At 41.5% G+C, this 27,838-nt stretch overlaps 1 pseudogene across 1 annotated transcript; it reads right to left on the bottom strand.

Annotated features, from left to right (window-relative positions):
- Window positions 1–2,910: 2,910 nt before the first annotated feature.
- On the bottom strand, window positions 2,911–14,498 carry LOC309644815 (ubiquitin-conjugating enzyme E2 W pseudogene; annotated as a pseudogene). The gene has a single exon. The product of its transcript is annotated as a ubiquitin-conjugating enzyme E2 W pseudogene (transcript).
- Between the last annotated feature and the right edge of the window lie 13,340 nt (window positions 14,499–27,838).

Below are 27,838 nucleotides of genomic sequence, written 5' to 3' on the forward strand. Positions count from 1 at the left end.
AAATTATTATTTTTAGAAAATAGTTCCAAATCACAAAATGGTTTAGAAACTTAAATGGAAAAACACTTTCACCAAAATAAGTAATTTAATTCATTTGGGCAATAATGAGGCTTTGAGAGAGGAGTCACATCCAAAAAGTAAATGAAATTCCCTCAATACCAGTATTTAAGAACTAAATTATAGCTAACAACAGCTTATTTATCAAGTAGTCAGTTATTCAACAAGTTTAGCCATCTACTGATGGACTAAAATTAGGTATCGGAAATTCTTTATTTTATTTGTAGGATGGAGTCTTTTTATTAAAATATTTTTCTGATATAATTTTAATAATCCTCCTCTCGATTTCCTAACCTCAAGAAAGGGAAAGGGAGAGGAAAGGGAAGGAAGGAAAGAAGGGAGGAAAGAGGGAAGAAAAACTGAGAGGTCAGAGGGACACTGAAGACTGATCCATTGGTATCTGTGAGTAGACAGGAAGGAAGAAAAATAAAGGAGGAAGAAAAATAAAGTCTGCAAAGAGGATTAGGGCCAGGAGGTGCGGATTAAAAGATAACTTCTTCACAGATCTTAATGATGCAAAGGTATTAGCATGACAGAATAGTGCAGTAGCTGATTTTGATAACAATGAACCCTCAGAAAAGAATCATATGGTCAAGCCTCAGCTGTTTATAAAAAATAAGACTTGATTACCAGAAACAAGTAATATGTGGTTACATACCGTTTTCAAATCATTACTCATTTCAATTCATCTTTGATGCAATCTGGGAACAATTAAGCAGTCACTAGATACCTATTCTAGGATCTGAAGAAATTATTATCCACCACAGGAATCTAATGATATATATTTCTGCATATAGTTAAAATTTCAGAAGGGAAAAAGTAGTAAACTATTCTAGTTACTTTATACCAAGTATTTATATACCTAGTCAAAACAATAAGTATTACGCTCTTTCTCCAGATGAACTCTATATAAAAGCTATTTTTAGCATTTTCTTCCGAGGATTTTAAAAAAGCCTTATTTCCCTGCTAGCTAAAAAAGAGGAATTTGTACATTACAAGTAAGTCCTTTAGAGATGAATATTAAATTCCTTAAGAGAACAGCCGTAAAATTTATTTTTAAAAATTTATCTTAAAAAACTGAAAACCGTTTCTCTCTTTAAAATCTATGGTATTAATTACCTACTTGACATAATTTTTTTTTTTTGAAAGGACACCAGGTTCATGCAAAATAAGGAACTGAATGTATCACTGCCTTAACAGAATTTGGCAAACCAGAAGAATGACCTTAAAATAAATAAATAAAAAAGAACAGAGTTCATATTGTCCTAAATCAGAAGGTATAATTCTGTAGACCTATGCAGCAGATAGTACCTCATAGAGGGAATGCAGGGAAGAGGGAAGTAGCATGTTCCTATGTATACTTTCTTAGTTACTCTGGTTGTCATTCAACAATGCAGTACAGAGAAATATTCTTTTTATAATTACAAAACTGTTAATTGCCCTCTCTTAAGCAATGACTCAGGTAAACATCTTATGTCTTTCAATTATGTAACTTACATTTAAAATTAACTTAATTAAATCTAAGTGTACAGGAGTTTTCAATGATTCCTAAGTTCAAGGAAGTAATGCATAAGGTGTTAACAGATTGCAAATTTTGAATGGTTGGTGCTTCTATATTTTAGGATATTTCATCCTATCTTCTTCTCCTTAAACCATAAAATGTACCAAAATTATTTGGTTTTCCTTTACTTTCCTCTATGTCATTTTAATTTATTGTACGGTATCTCTATGTAGAGAGAGAGGTATGTTAAAATACTATTATTTGTATTAAAAAACTCAATTGAGGCTATATATGACCTATTAATCTATACAGTAGCATTGTTAATCTTTGACCTGGTATATTAATTCCTTTGGTGAATAAATGTCACAGGTCATTTCTTTATAAAAGCGTTTTAGTAAGAGGACCAGCAGTACAGAGAGAGACCCCCTACCCCACCCCAGAGAATGATCAAGTGAATCAGTAGTTTAGAGCAGTTATGTAAAATATGAAAAATACATAATTTACAGCTGCAATTTTCATATTAAAAAGCAATTAAAAACTAAGAGTAGTTCAAAGCATTCCAAAAAACATTTTTTTGTCTTGTTGAATCAGCCAACTAATAATACTGGTAGAGACTACTACTGTGAGAACTTATGTATATCTAGTCAAGAACAAAAATGTTTCTAAGTTTAAACAGTGGCAGTTGCTAACTAACAGTATAAAAACAGTGTACACAATTTGGTGGCTGGCCATAGTTTAAAATTTTTTTTCAAGTTATTTCTACAGCAGACATATTTTAGAAGTCTACCCACCCCTGAGTTCAACAATTATACTTTTAGAGTATAAAATTATATGCTTTTAATTAACATGTACAAAGCTATAAAATGTCATCTATACAGAGATTAAAAACAATTTGTAAAATATTCTTTGCCAATTATTGATTGGAAGGTTTTGCTGGGGTACATATTTCAAACCTTTTAGCCAACTGGCTTTCATTTTTAAGCCCAAATTGATTCATATATTCACTGAAGGATATGTCAAAAAGAGTGCAACAATAGGCATTAGTAAAAGTAACATTGTAGTAGAAACAGATTTTGCATATGTGAAAAGGTAATTTATAAAATACATTAATTGCTTTTTTTTTAAACATCTTTATTGAAGTATAATTGCTTTACAATGGTGTGTTAGTTTCTGCTTTATAACAAAGTGAATCAGTTATACATATACATATGTTCCCATATCTCTTCCCTCCTGCGTCTCCCTCCCTCCCACCCTCCCTATTCCACGCCTCTGGGTGGTCACAAACCACCGAGCTGATCTCCCTGTGCTATGTGGCTGCTTCCCACTAGCTATCTATTTTACATTTGGTAGTGTATATATGTCCATGCCACTCTCTCACTTTGTCACAGCTTATCCTTCCCCCTCCCCATGTCCTCAAGTCCATTCTCTAGTAGGTCTGCGTCTTTATTCCCTTCTTGCCACTAGGTTCTTCATGACCTTTTTTTTTTTTTTTCTTAGATTCCATATATATGTGTTAGCATACGGTATTTGTTTTTCTCTTTCTGACTTACTTCACTCTGTATGACAGACTCTAGGTCCATCCACCTCACTACAAATAACTCAATTTCGTTTCATTTTATGGCTGAGTAATATTCCATTGTATATATGTGCCACAACTTCTTTATCCATTCATCTGTTGATGGACATTTAGGTTGCTTCCATGTCCTGGCTATTGTAAATAGAGCTGCAATGAACATTTTGGTACATGACTCTTTTTGAATTACGGTTTTCTCAGGGTATATGCCCAGTAGTGGTATTGCTGGGTCATATGGTAGTTCTATTTTTAGTTTTTTAAGGAACCTCCATACTGTTCTCCATAGTGGCTGTATCAATTTACATTCCCACCAACAGTGCAAGAGTGTTCCCTTTTCTCCACACCCTCTCCAGCATTTATTGTTTGTAGATTTTTTGATGATGCCCATTCTGACCAGTGTGAGATGATATCTCATTGTAGTTTTTTTTAAAAAAAGAGAACCTAATTACAGTATCATTAGCTTACATGATACTGAGAGCTGGACCCTTCAAAAAATTTTTTTTCTATAGAAAAATATTATCTAGCTGTAAGCCAAGTCTTAAATACCAACAAAGCAAAGCAAAACAAAACAAATCCCTCCAGAACAAAACTGTATGGTTGTGTGAGACAAATAAGCAAACATGCCATATTCTATAGTGTACTTTTACCTAAATTTTAAAATAAAAATGTCCACACTCTTTTGTTAAAACATTAAGCCTCTGTCAAAATGTATTCCTTATTTTAGGGTACAGGATTGAAGGACAAGATGATGCTTACAAATAAAGAAAATTTACAAGGAAAAGCTTGACAAAAGTTTTTCAATTAAAGTATTGTAACGTTCAAACTTGACTTAAAACATAACAAAAGAAACAAAATTGCAGACAAAAATGTTTACGGATTTTCCAAACATAAATAAATGAAACAGTGTTTAGGCAGCAGGGTTTATGCTGATGGCTAGCAGGAAGTAACAGAGTATAATCTACTTGGAAAAAAAAATCGTTAATGTACAAATAACAAGCCCAAATTATGGACTGCAGCAGTTTAATCATCACTGTCATTTTTCTTCCAAAATAAAGCCTTTATTAAACCATTCATACCCTATATTACCTTTACTTTACTATAAATACTATATTTACTTTACAATACCCTATATTACCTTTACTTCAGAGATTGAGGAACTATATACAACAGATGAATTCATTTTCACCAGAGGGATAACATATTCTACCTCTCTGCCAATGTTACTTGAAAACCGTCCATGTCAAAACAATTTGACAGCAGATATAAACAATTCAATAAATACGCAATGATCTTTCATTACAGTCCTTTAAAAACGCATGTTAATTCATGCTGTTAACCTTAGGTTCACAGTGCATAGAATCCAAATATAAGCAGTTGGGGTGACTTTCAAAGTAATGTTGGATCCCTCACTTTATTTATAATCCCGCTCTAACGGATAAGTTCATTTCATAGGCCCTATCATGCATTAATCATTGGGTGGCAGGAGTTGATGAAAATTTTTCCTGTTACAACGTCTGTTGCCGGCAATGAACGTCCCAAAACCGCCAAGGAAGTCATTGTTATTGCACAGTACATGAGGACCTGGAACTTTTCCAAAAGCTTAAAAAAATAAAAATAAAAAATGGAATTATATTTGACATTTCCTGACACCTGCATCAATACTGTATGACTAATAAAAGCATGTCAGTTGCCTGGACTGAACCAGCGATCAACATGCGCCCAGAATGCACACAAGTAAAAATGCAGTAAAAGGAAGTAGTCTTCATTGTCTATAGGTCATTTCCAGTCAAAGGTTAAAGTTCAAAGACTGAATGATCAAAGTGCTCATTTTCTCAGTAGGACTGTCTTCTACTAGGAGGATGAAAACAGTGGCATCAACAAGTATCATCATGATACCACCATTTTGTTTTCTTTGGATTCTTGTTACATGTTCGAACATAAAAAGAATTCTGGTGGTCATCTCTGAGGAGAGTCAAAAGGATATTGACTACTAAACTTAAATAGAAGTTGAAATTTTTCCCCTTCATATAAGGTACCTGGTGCACCTTCCATATCTACAATCCACTGTGTAATTGAATTTTGAGCACTCTTTTCATTTAAAGGCATTCCGGGAGGTGGGTCATTTTGCAAAGCCAACAGTTCTTTTTGTAGTCGTTCTGCATTGACGCCATCAATGAGGTGCTTTTGAATGTTCAACATGATTCGATTCAACCAGCAAATTCTAGAAACAGCAAAATTTTATAGAAAGAGCGTGGACGATTCATTCTGGCAGAACTGGGTTTGATTTGTGGTTTTGTGTGACCACAGGCAACCTGCTAAGCCTCTCGGAGATGCAGTGTCTTCAACTGTCGAATGGAATGGTACCTACCTTACAGACTGCTGGGAACATAAACTGAGACCAAAATAGGTGCATTATTCACAGGAGTCATGTACCATAAAGTTTTGAGAACACCGATTTAGCGAACACTGAACCATTGTTCTTAGGGGAAATACAGGTTAGGTTCCTATAAACCTCTGGTCACAGCATTTTCATCAAACAATCAATACAGAACTTTGTTTTAAGTGTGTTTCTGTTTAAAAGCCTTTTAATATTAATGTTGATTCATTAATGTTGGTCTCAGGGCCAGCAGCACTATGACCCCTGCCTGTTATCTAGCTGTTCTCTCCATAAGGCACGTCCCAGCCTTACTGCACTTAGGAACACCAGACGGCACTTCAGCTCTATACTTGGAGACCATTTTAAACAGCGAAATCACCAATAAAAAGGACAAAAATGCAAATAGCAGTAGTGCTAAACAGACTTCAAAAAGAGCACTTGTTTGCAGTGTAAGAACTGCAACAACAAAGCCTGGTTGTCTCATCAAAGCCGTGCACATCAGCTGGGAATGTGCACATTGAGTGACTGGAATTTTTTGCAACTCTGTGCATGGATGCAAATAACCACCAAAGTACTGCAAGTTTTCATTTGGGGATGATGAAAAAATTGTAGCGAGTAGGCAAATTCACAAATACAAAATCTGGAAATAAATGAGCATCTACTGAAATGTATGTATGCTTAGAACTGAAGAAACGCTTTGTTTCCCTCTTTTTCTCTTTTCCCAGTAACATGTTAGACATTGCAGGGAAACCAAGGAAGTTTGAGACAAGTAGTGTAGAATCTCAGTTTGTCAACAGGGGGAATAAAAAACAAAAACAAAAATAGCAGCTGAAAATTAATTAAGATGAGAGGAATAAGCGTCTCTCATAGCCCAAGGGGTGCCACAGGTAGTGGGTGATTAACAGCCACCTGCCTGATTCAGGCAGTAAGGACTACAGCTGGAATGCAAGCAGGTCCTTGCATAAGCCTAGCCTCACTCCTAGCTACCCGAGGAATGTGGTCCAGGACAAACAGAACATCAGCAGTTCCTGTGACTTCTGGAGTGGAATTTGTCTCTGTGGTCACAAGCAGAGCTCTCTCACTTACCAGCTGTGTGACCTTAGGCACATGACTTAACCTCTCTGAACACTGGGAACTGTAACTCAGATATTAAATTCCTCTCTCCACCCCATAGGAAGGTCCCATGATCCTTTGGAGAAGCACCAATGGATCAGGAGAGGATCTTGTTTCCTGAGCATTGAAATCCTCAGAGAAGCACTTTGAAAAAACCCTGTGAACAGCTGTGTAAACAGCAGACGTATGAGTGCTCTCTGTGACCAGCCCCTCACGTACAGGTACTGTTGGGGACTGAATGTTTGTGTCCCCCCTCAAAATTCATAAGGTGAAACCTAACCCCCAAGGTGATGGCATTAGGAGGTGGGGTCTTTGGGAGGTGACTGGGTCATGAGGGTGGAGCCCCCACGAATAGGATTAGTGCCTTTATAATAGGGACTCCAGGGAGCTTCCTCCATGTTAGGGCAGCCTGAACAGATTAAGACAGGCACTCAGTTTCCTTCTCTGTGAAACAGACATAATAATAAGACCTACTGCAGGAACTTTGTGGGGTTGTTGTCAGTCATTACATGGAAAGCACTGAAAACAGGATTCCAGAGGATCTCAACAAATACCAGTCACTTAAAATATTCTAGGATTTCTTTCATTCTTTCTTTAGCTTCAAGTTAGGAATTGCTTTGTATTCAGGAAGCTCCCTCGCCAGGCAAGAGTTCAGATGCAATGTGCAAGCTAACCAGTCTTATAAATTAGCACAAACATATGTCAGTGGTAATTAATTAAATACCTCTGTCGCATCACTAATAGCACCGGCTGAGGACAATATTACTGTTCAAAGTACACCGTCACCCATTTCTCAGTTTCACATTGTATGAGGTATAAGAGTAAACTGTTTAGGGGTTTAAACAAAAGCCATTGCTTTTTCATGTTGAAGGAAAGAGGAACCTCCCAAAATAGAAATAGAGCCTGCTTACCCTCTATTCCTCCCACTTTCTGCAAGATCTTCTCAAGGAGCCAATTTACATACAGTGGACAAAAAACAAAAAAAGACTGGTGCTCATTGTTGGTTTATCTTGTTCCCTCTCCCTGTGGTCTCAGATTTGTGAGTTTGCCTCTTAGCATCAAGTTTTTCCATCACATTATTATAGGAGCTCTCCAGCCCAACTGCTACCTGGTACATAGGTACTGTTTTCAAATCATTTGACTTTATCCTTCATTTAAATCAGTTTTGGATTTTTTTGGTACTAACTGAAGTCATGAAAACACAGATAAATACCTGATTCTATATTCCAGCTCTACCACCGGTTGTGTGATTCTGGGCAAGTGGTTTAACGTCTCAGTCTCAGTTTTGTCATCTGTAAAATGGAGATAGTAACACTTATCTCATGGATGGCCATAAAGATTAAACTAGATCATATCTAATCAGTGCCAAGACAGTGCCTGGCAGGTATTGATGGCTCACTTCTGCCACAGTGATGAGTCAGCAGGCAGAGAAGTGGCTATGGGCTTCTCCCTTAGCTTCTTGCTGTCACGATTGAAGAGTAGAGCTCATGTAAATGAGATGGTCTAGATCTATACTAAGAGAAGAAAAGAGGTGGAATAATCAGCCCCTGAATAATGAACCTCTGATTACCTATAATCACTTTGGGAAACACAGCTCCTAAAGGCTGAGTCCATGCTGGCTTTAAGCAGGATCAAGTGTCCTTCTGACATGAGCTCAGTCTGGGAAGCTTCATCACACACACACACTTCACATGCACACATAATCAGCCTGAAAAATCATATCCACTGGATCACCAAACTCCCAAAGCAGTGGAAAGAGTAGAAGCAATATTCCATAGGAGTAAGTTTAAGTTTAGCATGAGAAACTATCTCTGGCCTCTATTAAAATGTTTAACAAACAGCTCTTTAACCAATGACCCCTCTTACCTCCTGTATCAGTTAGCTTTAATAAGTTATGCTGTGTAACAGGCAACCCCAAAATCTCAGTGACTTACAACAACTTAGGTTTTTTTCACCATCTCTTTATATGCTGGTAGTCACAGGTCTGCTACAGCTCTGTTCCACATATCTTCTCATTTCAGGACCCAGATTGAAGCAACAGTCCCTGTCAAAGCCCCAAGAGACCTGATAAAAACATACAATCTTAAAACTTTTGCTTGAACATGGTTTGCATTACATCTACTCATATGCCACTGGCCAGAGCAAGTCACGTGGATAAATCTAACATCAGTGGATCAGAAAAATGTACTACTCTTACAGGAAGAACTGGTGAATATTTAGGGACACACCTCCAAAGTGTGTGTGGGTGGGGGGGGTTGGATTATGCTCTAAGCATTTCCAGGCCTTCTCTGATTTCAAGCTAATTTTCAGTTTTGAGAAGACAAACCAAGTTAAAGCCTTCTTATACACATTATGAGGATGCCAAAGCTCAAAGTTCCTCTTGAAGGTTCTTAGGGTCTCTGGTCTCCTAGAAAAACTAGGGTTTTTCTAACAGATTTCCAACAGATACCCATAAATCTCTAAATGTACTTTGTTAGAGTAGGGATCTATTTATGGTAATGATAATCCATGGTAAGCATCTTTTTCAGGTATCTTTGTGGCTTTTAGGTATTTTCAGCAGGGGAAGGTCACAATTCCTTTCTAGACTTGCTATGGCTATGACAGACTTCACATTGGTAAAAGATGAAAGGACATATATAGAAAATGGGATATGTATGCACCTTGGGAGGAGTGGGCCCCTGAGGAATATAGAAATGCTGTCACCAGTTGGTGAAAAGGATGGTGAATAGCCAAAACTACAAGGATTGAGGAACATCAGTTCTTCCATTCATTTCTGTGATTTCTTCCACATCTAAGATGTTATAAGTCCAAGTTTAGATACTACTTTCTCCATCCAGACATCAAACCAACTGCAACATCATTTTCTAAGCATGACACTTTCCTTCACACCACTCACCCCCTCCACTGCCACTTGGAAAGAAGGTCCCAAGTTGTCCTTCACTAACTCTTCTATTCAAACCTAGGACCCTTTTCTTCCCATTCACTAGCACCCCCCAAATCCCATCACTCATATTCCTAGTCTTCTGATTTTCCACTTTTTCCCAATGACTTTACCTTGGGAAACTTTGCTGTCCTTGCAGATCTAAGTCAGCATTCTGAACATTCTTGCAGGAGCAGTATGAATGTTCACACTGAGTGTGTATGTCCATTAAAGGGAAAAGCTCACCCATCTTTGTTACCACTATGTACGGAGTCCCCAGTGATGTTCTAGGCACTGTGCTCCATAATGTTCATTTACTACAACCACCCCTGAGTACAGGAGAGAATATATTATGACCCCAGTTGAAGAGGTGAACCAGATGGAGGCTCAGAAATGTGAAGTGGCTTGCCCAAGGTCACAGAAGCCAGGAACTGGCAGAGCAGACACTCAGCTTTGCCTGATCCCAGTATCCATGTCTTCCTTCTTCATCATGCCTCCTTCCACCTAAATACTGGATGAAACAAGCAGTATGAAGGGCACGCCACGCTGGGCCGAAACGATGCCCATTAAGTGGAATTCACACCTACCTTGTACTTCCTGCACACTTCGATTCACTCAACAGACTGAGGAATGGAACAGAAGACACTTATTCCTCTCCAGACAATAAATCATTGGCTTACTATCTGTCACTGGCTCGATTTTCCAAAGACTTGTTTTCATCAGTTTAATGAATTATTGGATCACCTGGAAATTGCTCAGAATTAACCTGTGGCTGGCATTAATGGATCCGCAACACAGGTGTCAAGCTCTCTCTAACCAGTCCTATCCATCCTTTTGCGAGGAGGCCAGCTGCCCTGCACGAGGCGATTCATTTATTTTGATGCTGCATCTGCCTGTCTCTGCCGTGGGGGGATGAGGGGTGGTGAAGAGCCTGTGGGGAACAAAATGGCAGCCTCTTTTCCAGGGGTACCTGGGCGCCGCCTGCTGCCTGCACCCTGCCCGTGTGGGTGGGCAGCAGGTAAGAATCATGATCAATCCCATTACAACTTGCCACACCATCCTCAGTTCTTTGGAGCGGCTTGGCATGCTTTGGGCTTCTTTGCTAGGATCCCCTCTGTATTTTAACCATCCTAGAGTCCACTTAGCTCTAACTCCACATCTAGCTCCAATCCAGACGGTTCTCTCCACCTCCCTTGTTACCAGCCTTCACAAGCTAACCCCAGTTCATGCCTCATAACTAGCCAAAAAGCATCCTCCTTTTCTCCCTGCTTCCACCCCCAACCTGCAGTAATCCATTCACTACAGAGTGGTCAGAGGGATCACTTTAAATCAGATCATGCCACCTTCTACTCTGCTTAAAAATTCTCAGTGGCTTCCCACTCTACTTGGCAGGAAATCGCCCAAGAGCCTCCAAGACCTGCCTCTGTCCCCGCGTTCCCCCCTCACCGCCCCCAATCTAGCACCTTGCTCCAAGCTCTCCCTTGGCACCCATCACTGGGGCCTTTGTCCCTCCCACATTCCACTCTCATTTTTCGGTCTGTTTCGCTAACAGCTCTATCCGCAGCACTACGACTGAGCTTGGCACATAGCAAGTACTAACTTACTATATTGACTTGATTCATTAATGAGTTATTTTCCAGGTCTTAAGGACAGTGTGGAGGATGGGGAAATGGAGGGCTGCTGATCCTTTGTGAGTGGTTTTACAACAAAGTTCCACTCAAGGGAAGTCCCATAGCTCACTGAGCTCTGGTGTTCAATTTCCAGTTTATCTGTCAGTCAGCTCTCTAGACCAGGAAGTGGTACACTCTTCCTGCATAGGGCCAGGTAGTAAACATTTGCCCCATTCAGTAGTTGTGACAGAGACCCCATGCCGCCTTCTCCAGACGGCATTCAGTCTCTCAACTACTCTAATCAGCCACTGTAGTGCAAAAACAGTCATAAAAAATATGTAAAGGAACAGGCCTCCTATGTGTCAGTAAAACTTTATTTACCTGCAGCAAGTTGGAGCTGGTCCACTGACTATAGTTTGCTAACCCTGCTTAAACTACAAGTTTCTTGAGGAACCCTAATACATGGCTGGCCACCACTCACTTCGGGCCCACTGAAGAAGGTCCAATATGGTAGAGACAAGAATTCACCCACTGCTATGGCAATCAAGAAAGCCCTCTCCATGGCCTTCTATTTCTGGGACCAGCCTTTCACACCATGAATATTGGAATCAAGCCTGTCATCCATCACGGCTTCCCTCACCGACAAGGTATGCAGCCTTAGACAAGTTACCAAATTGTTCTGTCTTTTCTCCTATAAAATGGGACGAGGGTTATTCTAAAGAGCAAAGGAGATAATGGAAGTGATTCCAGGTGAGATGAGAATCACCCAGCACAAACGTACACACGCATGCAGGTACATGACCAGCAAAAATAGTTTTGATCGTCACTGTTCCGCTAACAACCTGGCTTTTATCCTCCCGAGTGATGTTTACAATCTAGAGGCACAGCTGAATTGCTCAGGACAACAGAAGATATTTCTTTGTAATGCTGTAGGGGAAGAGGGGAGAGAAAGATGAGGCAACTGGTGAGGAGAGAAGATTTTGGTGAAAAAAAAACAACAACAGGCGTTTGAAGGGGATTTTCATGCTGCATGCAGTGTCTGATGTAAAACCTCTCCCTTCACCATCCATGGGACTCCAGTAAAATATCCCTTTCTTTTTACTGTGTTGGGGAGTTGGATCCATTTGTTTTCAGGGGGGCTAATCTGCTGAAGAGCTGACCCCTACTTGCTTAAGGCATGAGCTGAGAACAAGGGCTCCCTTGCCTGGCACATTCGAGGTTCAGTAAATGCTAATTAGTTCCCTTCTCATTCTACCTTCGTCACTTTGTCTTTACAAAAAATTCTTGGTAATTCAGACTCCGTACCAAAAATCAGTAAGTCTCAAGTATGGATATTTGTTGAAGGAAGAAAGTAATTCAAATGAGGCTTGCCCGATAGAGATCCCTCAAGGATACACAAGAATAGCTTGCAATTAACATACTCATTCTTAATATATGAATGGATTCTTCTAAAGTGCTGAAGTATGCTAAAAAGCAATTTTATTCTCAGTAGTTTAAACATTCTCTTTGTAACCTTCTCCTCACACTGTTTACACTTCTCAAGAACAGGGGAAACCAGAGACCAACACTTGCCTGAATTATAACAAATTACAAATGAATAATTGTCCTAGCACTCCCAGGGAGAGAGAATTCAGCTTTGAGTCCTGGGAAAGGGAACTCAACCGGGTTCCAATTGATAGTTTCCCATATGTTTTTGTATGATCTTGAATAAATCACTTATTCTCTCTGGGTTTCAGTATCTTAATAAATTCAAAAACATCCTGTGTGCATTGATTGGAAGACTTAATATTGTTAAGATGTCAATATACTGAAAATGATCTACACATCTTCTTGGCATTATTTCACATCTGAACTGTGATTCATCTCAGTAAGGTGCTCTAAAAACTTATTGTTCTTGTTGTTTGTCCTCCCTTAATCCTGGAGATATGCATACACACAGACACACACACACACACACCACACACACAAGAAAAGACACAATTTATGTCTTTTCTTGCTAGTGCTTTTGGTATCATATCTAAGAATCTGGTGCTAAATCCAAGATCGTAAATATTTACCCCTATGTTTTCTTCCAGGGGTTTTATGGTTTTAGCTCTTATATTTAGTTATTGATCCATTTTGAGTTAATTTTTGTCTAAGGTGTGAGATTGGGATCCAACTTCATTCTTTTGCACATGGAAATCCAGTTGTCCCAGTACCAACTGTTGAAGAGACTATTCTTTCCCCACTGAATAGACTTGGCACCCTTGTCAAAAATCAATTGGCCATAGATGGTTTATTTCTGGGGTCTCAGTTCTATTCAATTGGCCTATATGTCTATCCTTATGCCAGGAACACACTATTTTAATTACTATAGATTTGTAGTAAGTTTGGGGAAGTATGAGTTCACCAATATTATTATTTTTCCAGATTATTTTGGCTAGTGAGGGCCCCTTGCAAATCCATATGAATCTGAGGAACAGCTTTTTCATTCTTGCAGAAAAGGCCATTATAATTTTGATAAGCCATTGAATCTATACATTGCTTTCTATATATTGACATCTTAACAATATTAAGTCTTCCAATCCATGAACACAGGATATTTTTTCATTCATTTAGGTCTTCTTTAATTACTTTCAGTAATATTTTGTAGTTTTCGGTGTACAAGTCTTTACCTCCTTGGTTAAATTTATTCCCAGGTATTTTATTCTTTTAGATGCTATTGCATACGGGATTGCTTTCTTAATTTCCTTTTTGGATTGTTCATTGCAGTGTATAGATTTCAAATTGTGTTCGCTTTATCCCCTGAAACTTTGATGAATTTTATATTAGCTCCATAGCTTTCTTGTAGATTCTGGGGATTTTCTGTGTATAAGATCATGTCATCCGTGAACAGAGATAATTTTCCTTCTTCTTTTCCAATTTGGATGCCCTTCATTTCTTTTTCTTGTCTAATTGCTCTGGCAAGAACTTCCAGTACAGTGTTGAATATCAGTGGTAAAAGCATGCATCCTTGTCTTGTTCCTAGTCTTAGAGGAAAAGCTTTCAGTCTTTCACCATTGAGTATGATGTTAGCTGTAGGTTTTTCATAAATGCGTTCTATTATGTTGAGGAAGTTTCCTTTATCCCTTGTTTTATGAGCTTTTTATCATTAAAGGGTGTTGGATTTCGTCAAGTACCTTTTCGTTATCATCTGAGATGATTGCATGTTTTTTCTTCATTCTATCAGTCTTATGTGTCAGACTGACTGATTTTCTTACATTGAGAAACCCTTGCATTCCTGGGGTAAATCCCACTTGGCCATGGTGTATAATCCTTTTATCATGCTGTTGGATTCTATTTGCTAGCATTTGTTGATTTAAAAGAATTTTTTTTTTTTTTTTTTTTTTTTTGTCTGTGTTGGGTCTTCGTTTCTGTGCGAGGGCTTTCTGTAGTTGCAGCAAGCGGGGTCCACTCTTCATCGCGGTGCGCAGGCCTCTCACCACCGCGGCCTCTCCCGTTGGGAGCACAGGCTCCAGACGCGCAGGCTCAGCAGCCGCGGCTCACGGGCCCAGTTGCTCCACGGCATGCAGGATCCTCCCAGACCAGGGCCCGAACCCGTGTCCCCTGCACCGGCAGGCAGACCCCCAACCACTGTGCCACCAGGGAAGCCCAAAGAATATTTTTAATGAGTCAAATCCTCAAAAATTCCATTGTATCCATATTGTAATAAACAGTAGCCCACTGTCTCCTGCCTACATATAACTAACTTGTCCTCTTATAATAGCACTACATTTTTACTTTGAGGTTATGTTTGCTGTATAGATGATAGCTTAAATAACTGATCTTTTACATCCTTAAATGTGTGTGTGTTCCTGCGTGTGTGTGTGTGTGTGGTTGAGGCAGTAGAGCACAGTAGACTGCTCCAGGCTTTGGGGTCAGAAAGGTCTGCACTCAGCTCCCAGTTCTGTGACACACCATTTGTGGGAAACTGGACAGTGTCTTAGCTTCCCTGAGCTTCAGTTTCATCACAGGAATAATTTCGTCTCTAGCTTTCAGAGCTGTTAAAAAAAAAAAAAAAAGAGCAAATGAGACACTGTATACAAAACACTTAGCACAGTACCTAGCATAAGACAGAAAGTCTCAATAAAAAGAGCAATTTGCTTATCAGTATTATTTGGATTTAACAAATTACAAGTGTGTTATGTTTATGCATTTTTCTCCCCAGGAAGTTAGTTTTGTTGGGAAAAACTGTTCAGTTAACATGAGCTTGAAGTGGCAGCTGCGGTTACATCTATCCAGCCAGATGTACCATGAAAACAATTCCATCAGGCATCCAGATGTGTCCACAGGGAAGACTGAGGTATGGACATCTCATCCAGATGCTGAGTGCAGTACTCCAACCTCAGTGATTTTCGTTGCTCTCTGCTTTATCAGCATGGGAAGGAGGGCGGTATTCAGCTCACCTAGCCTGATCTTTCCTCTGTGATCTCCATCCTGGGCCAAGTGGAGGGTGCAATCCCTCATTGCATCACTAGGTGGCGGGCGACTTCCCAGGAAGGGAGCGTGGCTAAGCGGGTGTCCTGAACCAGAGGCTGTTGGAATAAAAAAAATGATCAGGTATTTGAGCCACAGTCTGAAGTCATGGCCTTGATTACAGCCCAATAGAAGAGGAATTGCTAATGCCACTGCTTTGTTTCTCTGCTTATTCTCCAGAAATGGTACGATGTTGAGGGTAGACTCACCTTTCTCCAACACCCCATAGGAAAGAAATAATTACATCCAATTCCAGAAATGATGCAGCAACTGTAATAACTGAAGTATGCTCAAAGAACCACTATGACAAAAGTTCACAGTAGGGCAGGATTGTATGCTGGCTAAGAACAAGGTCTCAGCAGACAGAGTGCCTCCATTGAGGTCCAGAATGTTCCACCAGTGACCTGTTAGCTGTGTGACCTTGGACAGGATGCTTCATCTCTCTGTGCCTTAGTTCTCTTATTTGTAAAATGGTATAATAATAAAAGCTCTCTCTGGACTTTGGGGAGGAGCGGATGAGACCGTGGGTTAAGCTCTGAGAACAGTGCCCAGCACGTGATAAGTATTCAATACATAAGAGCAATCATTCATTTAGCCAACATTTGTGAGAGCTCATGACAGTAACTCCCCAAAGAGTGGGTGTGAGAAATAACAGATTACACAGCTCGAGTGCTTGGAACAGAGTCAGCGCTCAAATCAAGGTTTACTATCAGAATATTAAGGAGAAAAAGTTTACAAAATACTGATGTAGAGCATGATCTCATTTTTCAGATATGCAAAGGGATGGGGGAGGGAATACAGGTCTCCTTTCTCTCCTTCCCCTGCACCTCTGGTGCTGCTCCAGAAAACCTTGAATACCGAACAACAAATTCCACCCTGGGATGTTAGAGTATTTTGCAGGTGGTTGAGAAGCCTTCAAGGCCCAAAACAAAGAGTTTCCTAATGGGATTTTGGGCACCTCCACCAGCTGTGCTGGATTCTGACCCTCACTCAGGACCCAGGTCTCCTGGAATGGGGGCCTTAACCCTTAATGTGCTATGGACCCCTTTGCGGTCTGAGAAAGCCCATGAGTTCATTCTTACAATGATGTTTTTATTTTTATTTTTATTTTTTTTAATTATTAATTTATTTATTTATTTTTGGCTGTGTTGGGTCTTCGTTTCTGTGCCAGGGCTTCCTCTAGTTGCGGCGAGCGGGGGCCACTCTTCATCGCGGTGCGCGGGCCTCTCACTATCGCGGCCTCTCTTGTTGCGGAGCACAGGCTCCAGGCGCGCAGGCTCAGTAATTGTGGCTCACGGGCCTAGTTGCTCCACGGCATGTGGGATCTTCCCAGACCAGGGCTCGAACCCGTGTCCCCTGCATTGGCAGGCGGATTCTCAACCACTGCACCACCAGGGAAGCCCAATGATGTTTTTAAATGCATAAGATAGACTTCTTTGGATTACAAAAGAAGCCTATAATTTGACATAAACTATCCATGATTTCTATAAGTGAAAAGTCACAGATATTACTAATACCATTGTCATTTTTGTTTGTATTCATAATTGACTGAAATGCTAAATTTTAAGTGGAAGTTAGTTAAAACTGATATGCAAATTTTTCCCATCCAATGCACAGACTCCTGAATTCTATCCACGGATATTGCGGGTCAGTGGTCCCCAGGTGAGGACCCTTGCTGGGACAAACATCCGTTATGCCTACACCCTTAGGCAGGCTGACTGAGTTGTCAAGATTCTGTTGTTTAGTTCAGGAACAACAGATGTTCCATTATGCTCCTTGAAATCTAAGTGAATTGATTCAAAACACATAGCTTATCACCTTCTTTTAATTATGAGATTGAGAAAAACTACAAGCGCACCTTATGTTGCGGGAAAATCCATCTAATTGGAATTGAATGGTATCAACAGCTAATTCTTTTTTTAACACAACGATTCTACATAGAGTAAATTGGTTTAGCTGATCAGTGGAAAAGAATACTGTTTTAGGGCTTAATGAAAATAATTCCTTCTTCCTTTACAAAGTTCTCACTCACAACTAGATGCATATTCCCCTAATCAACAAGTTTGGAAGTGATGCCACATTGTTTTTCATTTAAAAAAGAAAAAAAAAACACCTTTCCTGAACATTTTCAGTACCACGGACGTTTGTGTATATGTACATGTGTGTGTATGTGCACACGTATGTGTACATTTTATCCCAGAGTTATGAAACTAAGATAAATAATTCTGTACCAAACAGAGAAAACCTTTTGAGATTGTTTCCAGCAAGAAACAGCTAGAAGAGGTGAAGGATACAAGAGGTTAAAGAGAGTAAGAGGGCAAAGTGATTCCTGACTCCTGGCTCCCTTGAAACAAACGTGTTTCCTTTTTTATCTTCCTTTATCAGATCGGTTATGGTGACTTTTTGCTATAAGGGAAACCATCCTTAGAATATGTATCCTAGTTTCAAGGATCAAAAAAATAAAAAGGGTTATAGAATGTTCCTCTTTTGATTTTTCCCTGCCTGTGATCACCTATTGCTTCTCAAAGCAGAGCCCCAAATACAGTTATTTCCTACTGTATCTGCAGCACATTCCCAATGCAAATACTTTTCCTTAATATAATCCCAATAAAGTAAGCTACTTAACAATTTAGCTAAGTAAGGGCATGTCAGAATAGGCTGGTATAGGTTGGGCTATGGTTATTTCAACACAAAACCAAGCCAAAAGTTTGATTTGGTCAAGACAGTCAATTCCAGGAAGAGAAAAAGGAAAACTACCTATGAGGTGAAGATACTCGCCTCTTCCCATTAAGCATCAAGCTGTTGATGTCTTTCAATTTTATCTTCCAGGATAGTCTAAATAGGGGATTGAAAGCCTACTTGAAATTAGACCAAGGAATTCAATGTGTTTATGGATGTTTGCCTCATATGTGTCTACACTATATATGTATTTACATGTTTGTGTCCTGTATGTGTTTGATCCTGTAAGTCTGTGTGTTTGTGTGTGTGTCAATGCTGATGTGCACTGTGGGTTAAATAACCAGCAGATATTGCCTTTGCCTGGGCTCCAGGATTATGCTTTGTGTGTTGCTTAGCAAATGCCACCAAAGAAAACTCAGGTGGTCTTAGTATAGCCAAGGACCCTAGATGTTGAAAATCAGAACCCCTGAATCTGTGAGATCTCCTGACACTTCATTTAGATAAGCAAAGGTAGAGAATTTGAGTTATAACTTAGAATTCTGGCAGGAAAAATGTTCTTTTAATATGCCACCAAGTAAGACTATATAATGGACTTGAATGAAACCTTGGGGTGGATTTTTAAGATAAACCTTGAGACATTTTGTTGAGTGAATGAACATAAAATAGAAAAGTACTAGAGACATGGATGTAAAGACTTATTGGTACCAATCTGGGGAGGGCCCTGAATGCCAGGTTGAGGCAAATGGCCTGAGGGGAGCCATCAGAGGCTGTGGCCAAACTATGGCACAATGGGGGGCAGGTATACCATTCCCAGGGAGGTCCTAGCATTGGCCATAGACCAGTGGACAAGTGTGGGCATATTCTAACAAGTACCCTGGGCGGTTCTTCATGGAAATGGAACTGAGTCAGCGTGAGCCTCAGTCCTCCACTGACTGACCAGCTCCAGACTCCAGTGGGCTCTCAGCTTCTAGAATTGCCTAAATGCCCATTCCCATTTGTTATTGTATTAGTTCATTTAGCCAGTGTTCATTGTGGGCCTCCCAGGTTGCAGGCTCTGTCCTCAGCACTGAGGATTGAGAGGTATACTGAAGCGACCCAATGCCTGTCCTCATGGGGCATTCATTCCAGATGGGAGGAGGTAGACAAGGCATACATTAAACCATTAAGTTATATACTATATGAGATAAGAATAAGTGCATGGGAGAAAATCTGGTAAAGTAGACAAGGGAGTTAGGAAGAGACGGACAGTTTAGAACTTTAGGTCGGGGAAGGTGATGTTCCAGGGACACCTGAGGATGTGAGGAACATGCATGTGTCTGGAGAAGGAGAACTTTAAATAGAGGAAACAGTCTGTACAGAGGCCCTGAGGTAGGAGCTTGTCTGCCATGTTCAAGAGATTATGAAGAGACCAGCGTGTCTGGAGTGAACACTGGGGAGGTGAGGTCAGAAAGGTGAGGAAGATCAGACTAAAGGCATTGACTCAATCTGACATCTAGAAAGAGTAAGCTATGGGAGGTCAGAAACAAAGCTAGCATTCTTCAAAGCAGCATCAGACCAACATCGACAGAAAAAAAGCTATAGTTGCTGGTATGTTTCAGAAAAGACGCTTAGAGCCCTACCCAGTTTGATAACACTGACAAGCTGTACAGTGAGCTGGGTTCCTTATTTAGTTTCCAGATGGTCTGGATTTACAGCCCCTTAAAAGGCAGAAACCAGTTGGTTATAATCTCTGTTCACATTAGAGGCCCCGAGGTCCGTGTTCCAGTATCTGCAAACCCTTTCTCTCCAGAGGATAGACTTGCCGTCCATAGTTGATTGAATCCACTAGGCACTGAGAACCGAGAGGGGGCGAGCAAAAATACCAAGAGCTCTATTTTGAGGGAAGCCATGAGACCCAGGCTGCCCTTTATTCTGCCCTCGTTCTGCCTTCTTTTCAAACACATCTGGATTTCAAAGCAAGGTGAAGCCACATGGCACTGATGAACCACAGACACTGAACCCATCAGGTGGATTTTGCACTATCATTTTGCTATTTCAATCCTTTAGATCCTAATAATCTCTTTCTCCTTCCCTTCCTTTCCTTTTCTTTTTCCTTCTTCTTATAAATATTCTTCTTATGTGCAGAGATAGAAAGTGTTTTGTTGTTTTGTTTTTTGGCCAACCAAACACTTTGCCTGCAAAGACCGGGGCCCTACCTTCCTCTTTCCACTGACAACACTTGGCATGGCCTCCAAACTGTGGCTTCTCGCTCAGCCAGTGCCCTCCCTTGCCAGGAGGGAGACATGTCACTCCATCTTGGACCCTTCCAGTCCCACGTCTGCTGGACCCAGACAAAGAGTAGGTGAGGGTCCTTGTGGTTCCTCTAGGAGAAGTTGTAATTTGGCAGATTTTGTGATTTGGGGATTTTTATCTTTATTCTGTAAATTGCCTCAAAAGGAATGTCCCTTAAAGAGAGGCAGTGTGTTAGTAAGTCTCCACAATATGGGACAGGCTAATTCCAGTCACGACTTGCCTGCCATGCTCAACTGCTATTCGAAGAGAAATACTTCTTGCTTTGGAAGTGTATTTTGGCATGGTGTATAATAAACATTTAAAAATCCTGATTCAATCCAGTTTGGCATTACTTGAGAGCAGTCTGGCTTGAAAAGATTTAAGAGTAGCTGTGGGTCTGGCCTAGGCCACCTAGTCCTTGGGTTTGGTGAGACTTGATGGGCAATGTAAAGTTGTCCTCGCCAGAGACATCTTTATCATCCCAACAGCATACTGATTCTCTGTGTTCCTCAATCTCAGAGGGCAGATACGTCCACATCTCATTTTTGTTTGCAGTTAAACACTGTAACATCTTTACTCCACTTAGGACCAACCTAGGTGGTCCTCAAGCTTAAGTGGCTTATGCAATCCAAATGGAATCAGGCATCTTCAACAGTGAGCAGAGAGTATTGGAGCCTCCTCAGTCACTCGCTGCTGTTGCTTCTTGCAGCCACAAGATGTCGCTGTTGATTATTAGTTCTGCACAGTTCAGCGATGCTCCACTTTGGAAGGTATTGATAAATCCCAACAGAAGCTGCAGTGGTTCTTTGAGGAAAAACAATCCCACTTCTTTGAGGTTCAACATAGCCAATGCTGTTTTGTGCTCAGTTTTGTAAGATTGCAGCTCTTTAACACTCCAGAAGTCAGCCACTGGTCTCAGGAACAGAGCATGGTATTAGGGTGTCTGAGTCTGCAGGAGCTTCCTGCATCAGCCAAGACTATACCCAAAATATCTCTTCTTCATGAAACTACAGACTCTCTTGTTGAGTTGAGCACTATAGTTATCTCAGGTCTATAATGCAGCTAGGACTTCCCTTTTCTTTCATCTAATTTCAGGGGTCTTGTTGCCCGTGCCTGCCCCTTTGCCTTGGTCAGGGCCTCCTGGTCAACCTGGACAGATCTGTTTAACTGCAAGTGTCAGAGTGAAGGAGTGGCAGAGATTTGCTGCCTGCTGAATAACACCCCCCGCCCCCCTCCGCCAACACACACACCTAAGTCACAGGAACACCCTGGGACCAAATGAAAAACTACATTTCTCAGCTCCCCTTTCAGGAAGGAGCAGCTAATGAGAAGTGAGTGGAGGCCATTGTGTGGGATTTGGGGAAATGGCTCTTGATCTTTTCTCCTTGCTTTTCTGGAGGCCAGACTTGTGATGAGAACTCCCCAAAGTTCTCTTGGACCATGAAGTGAACTTGAGGATGAAAACCATGAGAGAAGGATGTTAAAGTGAAAAGATAGGAAGAGTTTTGGTCCCTGATGACAAAGGAATTTCTCTATGATATCCAGACGGCCTTTAATTCACCATTTAGCTGGACTTCTCAAACTTTAACGTGCATACTAATCATATGCTAAAATGCAGATTCTGATTTGGTAGGTCTGGGGTGGCATGAGATTCTGCAGTTCTCATATGATTCCAGGTTAGAGTTGCCAGATAAAATACAGAGCACCCAGTTACATCTGAATTTCAGATAAAAAAGCAAATAAGTTTTTAGTATAAGTAGGTTCTAAATATAGATGCATGAGCTATGCTAAAAAAATTAGTATAAGTATGACCCAAATATCACATAGTGAGCCAACAGGGGCGCATCCTTTTAGGTGCAGCAAAAATGCATATCAGCTCTAAGAAACTTAGAGTTCACGGGGCTGGTGGATTTCTAGTGTTTTTGGTTTATTTAGTATTGATGGCAAGGGAAAAAAAATCACTCAACCTAAGTCAGATTTTTTTTAAGTCAATGGAAAAGGTACATAGGAAACCCTTGGACTCCAAGACAAGATGTCCAGCAGGTCACCATGAGCAGTAGCTGGGGCGTCGGCAGTTTGAGGACAAAGGACCCTCTCTCTGCCTGTCTCCCTGGTGTTGATTTTTGTCCTAACTGTGACTCTGTCTACTCACTATGAGCCAGCTTCTCCTTTGCCCCATCGGTTTCTGATCCTTCTCTACTTTCACCTTGCCCAGAGTTTCACCACGATGCCAGCCCCAGTCTCGGCTCTCCTGGAGTAAAAGAGGCAACGTGGCTCAGGGCATGGACTCAGATGCACATGTTGGTGCTGCCACCATAGCTACAATGGTGGGGACTTTGTCATCCTCTCTGTGCGCCAGCTTCCCTGTCTGTAAAATAGGGAGACAGTGGTACCCACCTTGTAGGATTGCTGTGAGCTTGAATTAAGGTTAAATATGCAAGGGGACGTAGAACAGGGCCTGACACAAAGTAAGCACTAAATAAATCCATGCTGGCAGTTATTATAGACTCGCTTTTGACCTCAAGTTCCCACAGGCACTGGGCCTCTTGGTTCAAAATCTCCATCGGAGGGAGGGGGTGGGCGGGGGGAGATGGGGATCTGGCTGGCCCAGCTCTGTGGGGCTGTCAGTGCAGGGGCTCTGAGGAGGTTAATGGTGTCTTTGGGAAGAGAAGATGAGACCTTTGTGCTGTGGGGACCCAAAGGAAGAGCATCAGCCTTGCCTTATTTAGGAACAGAATCCTAGAGAGGTGACACTGAGCATCTCAAAGACGCATAGGAGGGAAAGGGCAAGAGCATTCCAGGCAGAGGGACAGAAAGTGTGGGAAGGCTTGGTGCCCTCTTGGATTTCACTAGCCCAGCAGTAAAGATGTGCTGTGAGATGGAGCAGCAAGAGATAAAGATGAGGAGGTCAGCAGGCAAGACAAAGAAGGCCCTTTATTAGCTAACCCAGGAGTCTGAACTTCATTCAACTAGTAATTGAACTAGCGATCCCAGCCTGTAGCCCAGGAACCCCTCGAGATCCCTTATGCTTGATCAGAGGTCTGTGAGTTCCCTTTGAGAATTTTTCTTAGAAAACTTCTGGTGGGATGACTCAGGACAAGTTAATGTCACCTCTCTGGGCCTCACTCTTCTCATGTGTAATATGGCAATAATAATAGTGCCTGCCCTATAGAGTTGTGAGGATGAAATAAGTTACTATATGGCAAGTACTTAGAACAGTGCTTGGCACATAGTAGTTGCTCAATAAATACTAGTTATTGTTATTGTTATTCATATTAGTTCAATGAAATTTAAAAATGAATATAGGCATTTTTAGGTCATTTGGGTGGCCCACTTATAACCTGGCACAGCAATGGGATTACAATGCCTGTGTTTGCATTAATATTTATGATCCCACTGGCACCACTTAGCATATCTTTCATTGTCATGGATTAATGGGGAAAGAACAAAGGTGGACTTGATCCATGAAGGGTGCTTTTGTAGTAAGCGAGGTTCCAGTAGTGTCAGGGCACAGTATTCAAACAAAGGTACTCCATCTAGTTCAAAGAGAGGAAAGGGATGGGAGAACCGAGCCATCCCAGGACCAGAGCACAAAACAGAATCTCCATGAGAAAGAACCTACATCACAGCAGCCAACAGGGCACCATAATCTCTCTGTCGGGGGCACTTTAGTTTTGGCAAAACAACCTCAAACATCCCATTAAATTAATGTTGTTCATTTGAATGTTATTGGTCTTATAGTCTTTCTTTTTTTAATTTATAAATTTGGCTTTATTGTTGTATAAAAGCTATTAGCATATGGACTACATGCCAAGTTTTATGTTGTACATATTTAAACGGCGATATCGTAAACATAATTTAAGTCAGTACTAGGAGTCTGCAATTTTTATATTATCATTATTACTCACATCTGAGAATACTGTAGACAGCCGGGAGGGCGTTGAAGGGCTGAAGTCTGTTTCAGAAAGCTTGGGCTGTGTGAGGGGATGATGGGTGGAAGGTTCTGTTGTCTCAACAGCACAGTTTGCTCTGAGAAACTAACGACCTTGTGGAAATAACAGTACGTTTTCTTGTCTGTATCTCTGCGTCTGGAGGAGGTGACCAGCAGTTGTGGTTTGCCTGGGAGCAGGGCCAGCTTCAGGAGCCTGCGATGTGTGCAGGGCCCCACCCTCAGAAGGACACCACATCTACTTTAATGCCCTGTTGTCACAGTCCTGAAATTCTTCATACATTCTGAACAAGGGCCCTGCACTTTCGTTTTGCATCAGGCCCTGCAGACTATGTGGTTGGTTCTTCCTGGACTGAGGGGATTCCCCAGACATGGTGCTTTCAGTGCTAAAATTGGGACCATCCCAAGCAAATGGGGAGGGTTGGTCACCCCAAATGGCATGCAGGGCCCAAGCCAAAAAGAGAGTAGGTCACCTTAGAAGGGCATCTGGTGGCTTTGCTCCCAAGCCCCTGGCTGCTTCATGGGGGCACCTGGCAGAGGATTTGTTGAGCTCTCAGGTCGGGACGGTGTGCACAGCCAGGCTCAGGATGTCAGTTTCCCGAGGGGCTGCTCACTGCAGAGCTGGCGGATGGCTGGGGATGGCTGGGGTAGCAGCTGGATCTCATTTGGCACAAGGAGTGAGTGGCTTGGGAGGGAGATGGCCTGGCTCTGTATAAATGGTTGGGACACACCAAAAGAAACGATCTCTGTACACGTCTCCCGGCAGGCTTGCTTTTTCCAAAGCATGAGCCATTCACAGAAATCCCGACTACCTTGAGAAGTAAAAGTTGCTGTTTCATCTGCAACAAAAACCCCAGCAGGATAAGGGCCTGGCACCTCCATAGACAGCTCCCAAATCCAGCCCAGCTCTACAGTCTGCCGCTTCATCTCAGGTAATGGGTGATCAAGGAAGAAGAGAAAAAAATAGTTAATCCTTTAGCTGTCAGGCCCCCTTGACCGACTAAAGAAGGTTCAAGGAACCCAGAGGACAGAGAAGCATGGTCATGGGAAGCAACAGAAGTAGAAGCCTCAGGCCAAATACTTCTCTGCCACTGCAGCCAAAATGCCTTGCCTTTCCCCAGAAGGTACTCGTAGCCATCCCATGTGAACTAGAAGGAGTCAGCCCTCTTCGGAGGTTAAGCCAAACAGTCTCTAAAACAGGGACACGCTACATGATCCATTGGGCTCCTGGACACAAAATATCTCTGTTCATCTTTATGTCTGTATCTCATGCTTTTCAACAGCTCTTTTGCATATGTGCATCATAATTTGGAGAGTATGTAGTTCAACGTAGACGTTATACATATGTGATTATTCTAATATTACAGCGCCCGTCCACTTTTTTTTTTTAATTAATTAATTTATTTATTTATTTTTGCTGTGTTGGGTCTTCGTCTCTGTGCGAGGGCTTTCTCTAGTTGTGGCAAGCGGGGGCACTCTTCGTCGCGGTGCGCGGGCCTCTCACTATCACGGCCTCTCTTGTTGCGGAGCACAGGCTCCAGACGCGCAGGCTCAGTAGTTCTGGCTCACGGGCCTAGTTGCTCCGCGGCATGTGGGATCTTCCCAGACCAGGGCTCGAACCCGTGTCCCCTGCATTGGCAGGCCGATTCTCAACCACTGCACCACCAGGGAAGCCCCCCACTTTTTTTGAAGGAGGTGTCCGTGATCAAACATATTTGAGGACTGTTGACTCAGATGTTTTAATCCGTGGAAGCAAAAGAGGCTGTGAATTTCCATTCAGGCTCTTTTTTCCCTTCCCACAATTCAGTGGATTATGTGCACTGATTATGCAGATGACATCATACACATGCAGCGAAGAGCCACACACAGTCGATGTCCCCCTGGGGTTTGCAATCTGATGCAAGAGGCAGGGAGACACATAGAAGGGGCTTAATCCATATTTTTTGAGTACAAGATGGAGGGTGGGATTTAAGCGATGGGTAAGGGGTTATTGGATGGCTAGAGGGCGGGAAGGTATTTTAGGCAAAAGACACAGTTTGAGCAAAAATACGGAGAGACTAGTGTTCAGTTTAGAGTTTAGTGTAGAAAAGAACGCAAGTGGGGAGAGTGGAGATGGATGTTTGCTTGGCAGATGACAGTGAGTAGAAAGGAGGACTGACGGGCTGTTGCCCAGAGCAACATGCTAGATTTTCAAGAAATATTTTTTATGTCAATGAAGAAAGGAATGAATGAAAGACAACCTTGAATGCCAGGCTAGGGACATGAAATTTAACTTTAGGCAATGAGAAGACATAATAATAATACTGGTTAACACGTATTATCTTCAATAGTTTCACTTTGGGAAAACAGGGCACAATATATGGCCTCACGGCATAGATTGTGAGTTGGATGGGAGATGTTAAAGTCCAACATTGTATCTACCCCAGTGGAGTGTAAATTATGTTGGTGGAAACTGAAGTTGAAGAAACATCAACGCCAGAAAAATAAGTAAATACAGAGGTAGGAAGGAAAAAGCAGGGTAGTATGAAATAAAACAATGGGGAAGTTTTCCTTGAAGAATTCCCACTTCAAGTGAGAATTGAAATGTTAGAATCAGTTAGCCAGGCAAAGGGAGAGGAAAGCGCATTTCAGGCAGAGGGACAGCTCATGCAAATGCCCTGAGCTGAGAAGGGCTTTGGTGAACTAGAGAAACAAAATGAAACAATATAACAACAACAACAAAACTGGTGTGACTGCAGCATTGTGAGGCAAACGGAGAGAGCGGCCCATGGTGAGGCCAGAAACAGGCAGGGGCCAGCTCAGGCCAGGCCTGGAAGCCTTGTTAAGGATTTTGATTCTCATCCAAAGAGCAAGAAAGGGCCATGGCAGGGTCTAAGCAAAGGAGTGGCGAGCTTCTATTTATGATTTTTAGCAGATCACATCCAAGTGCATGGGTCCAGATGATTTGTACCTGGACCGAAGACCTGCTTATCTTTCCTTCCTCAGGACAGTCAGATGATCCACTTTTGTTTGCTAGTAATAGAACTCTGGAATAAAAGTGTATTAACCATATCAATTAATTTTTTTTGTACTTAAGAAGCAATCCAGAGGTAGGTGATTCCAGAGCTCACTCGGCAGTTCAACAAGAGCTTCTCTATGATTCTTTGGCCCTTTCCTCATAGTCCCAAGTTGGTTGCCACAGCTCCAAACATCACGTCCTCACCTGACAACACACAAATGGGAAAGAGAGGAGAAGAAGGCCTTCTCCTTGCATCTCCTCCTTTTTTACTGACAGAGGGTATATTTTCCAGAAAC

This window comes from Balaenoptera physalus, assembly GCF_965194825.1.
Source record: "Balaenoptera physalus genome assembly, chromosome: 16".
Lineage (NCBI taxonomy): Eukaryota > Metazoa > Chordata > Mammalia > Artiodactyla > Balaenopteridae > Balaenoptera > Balaenoptera physalus.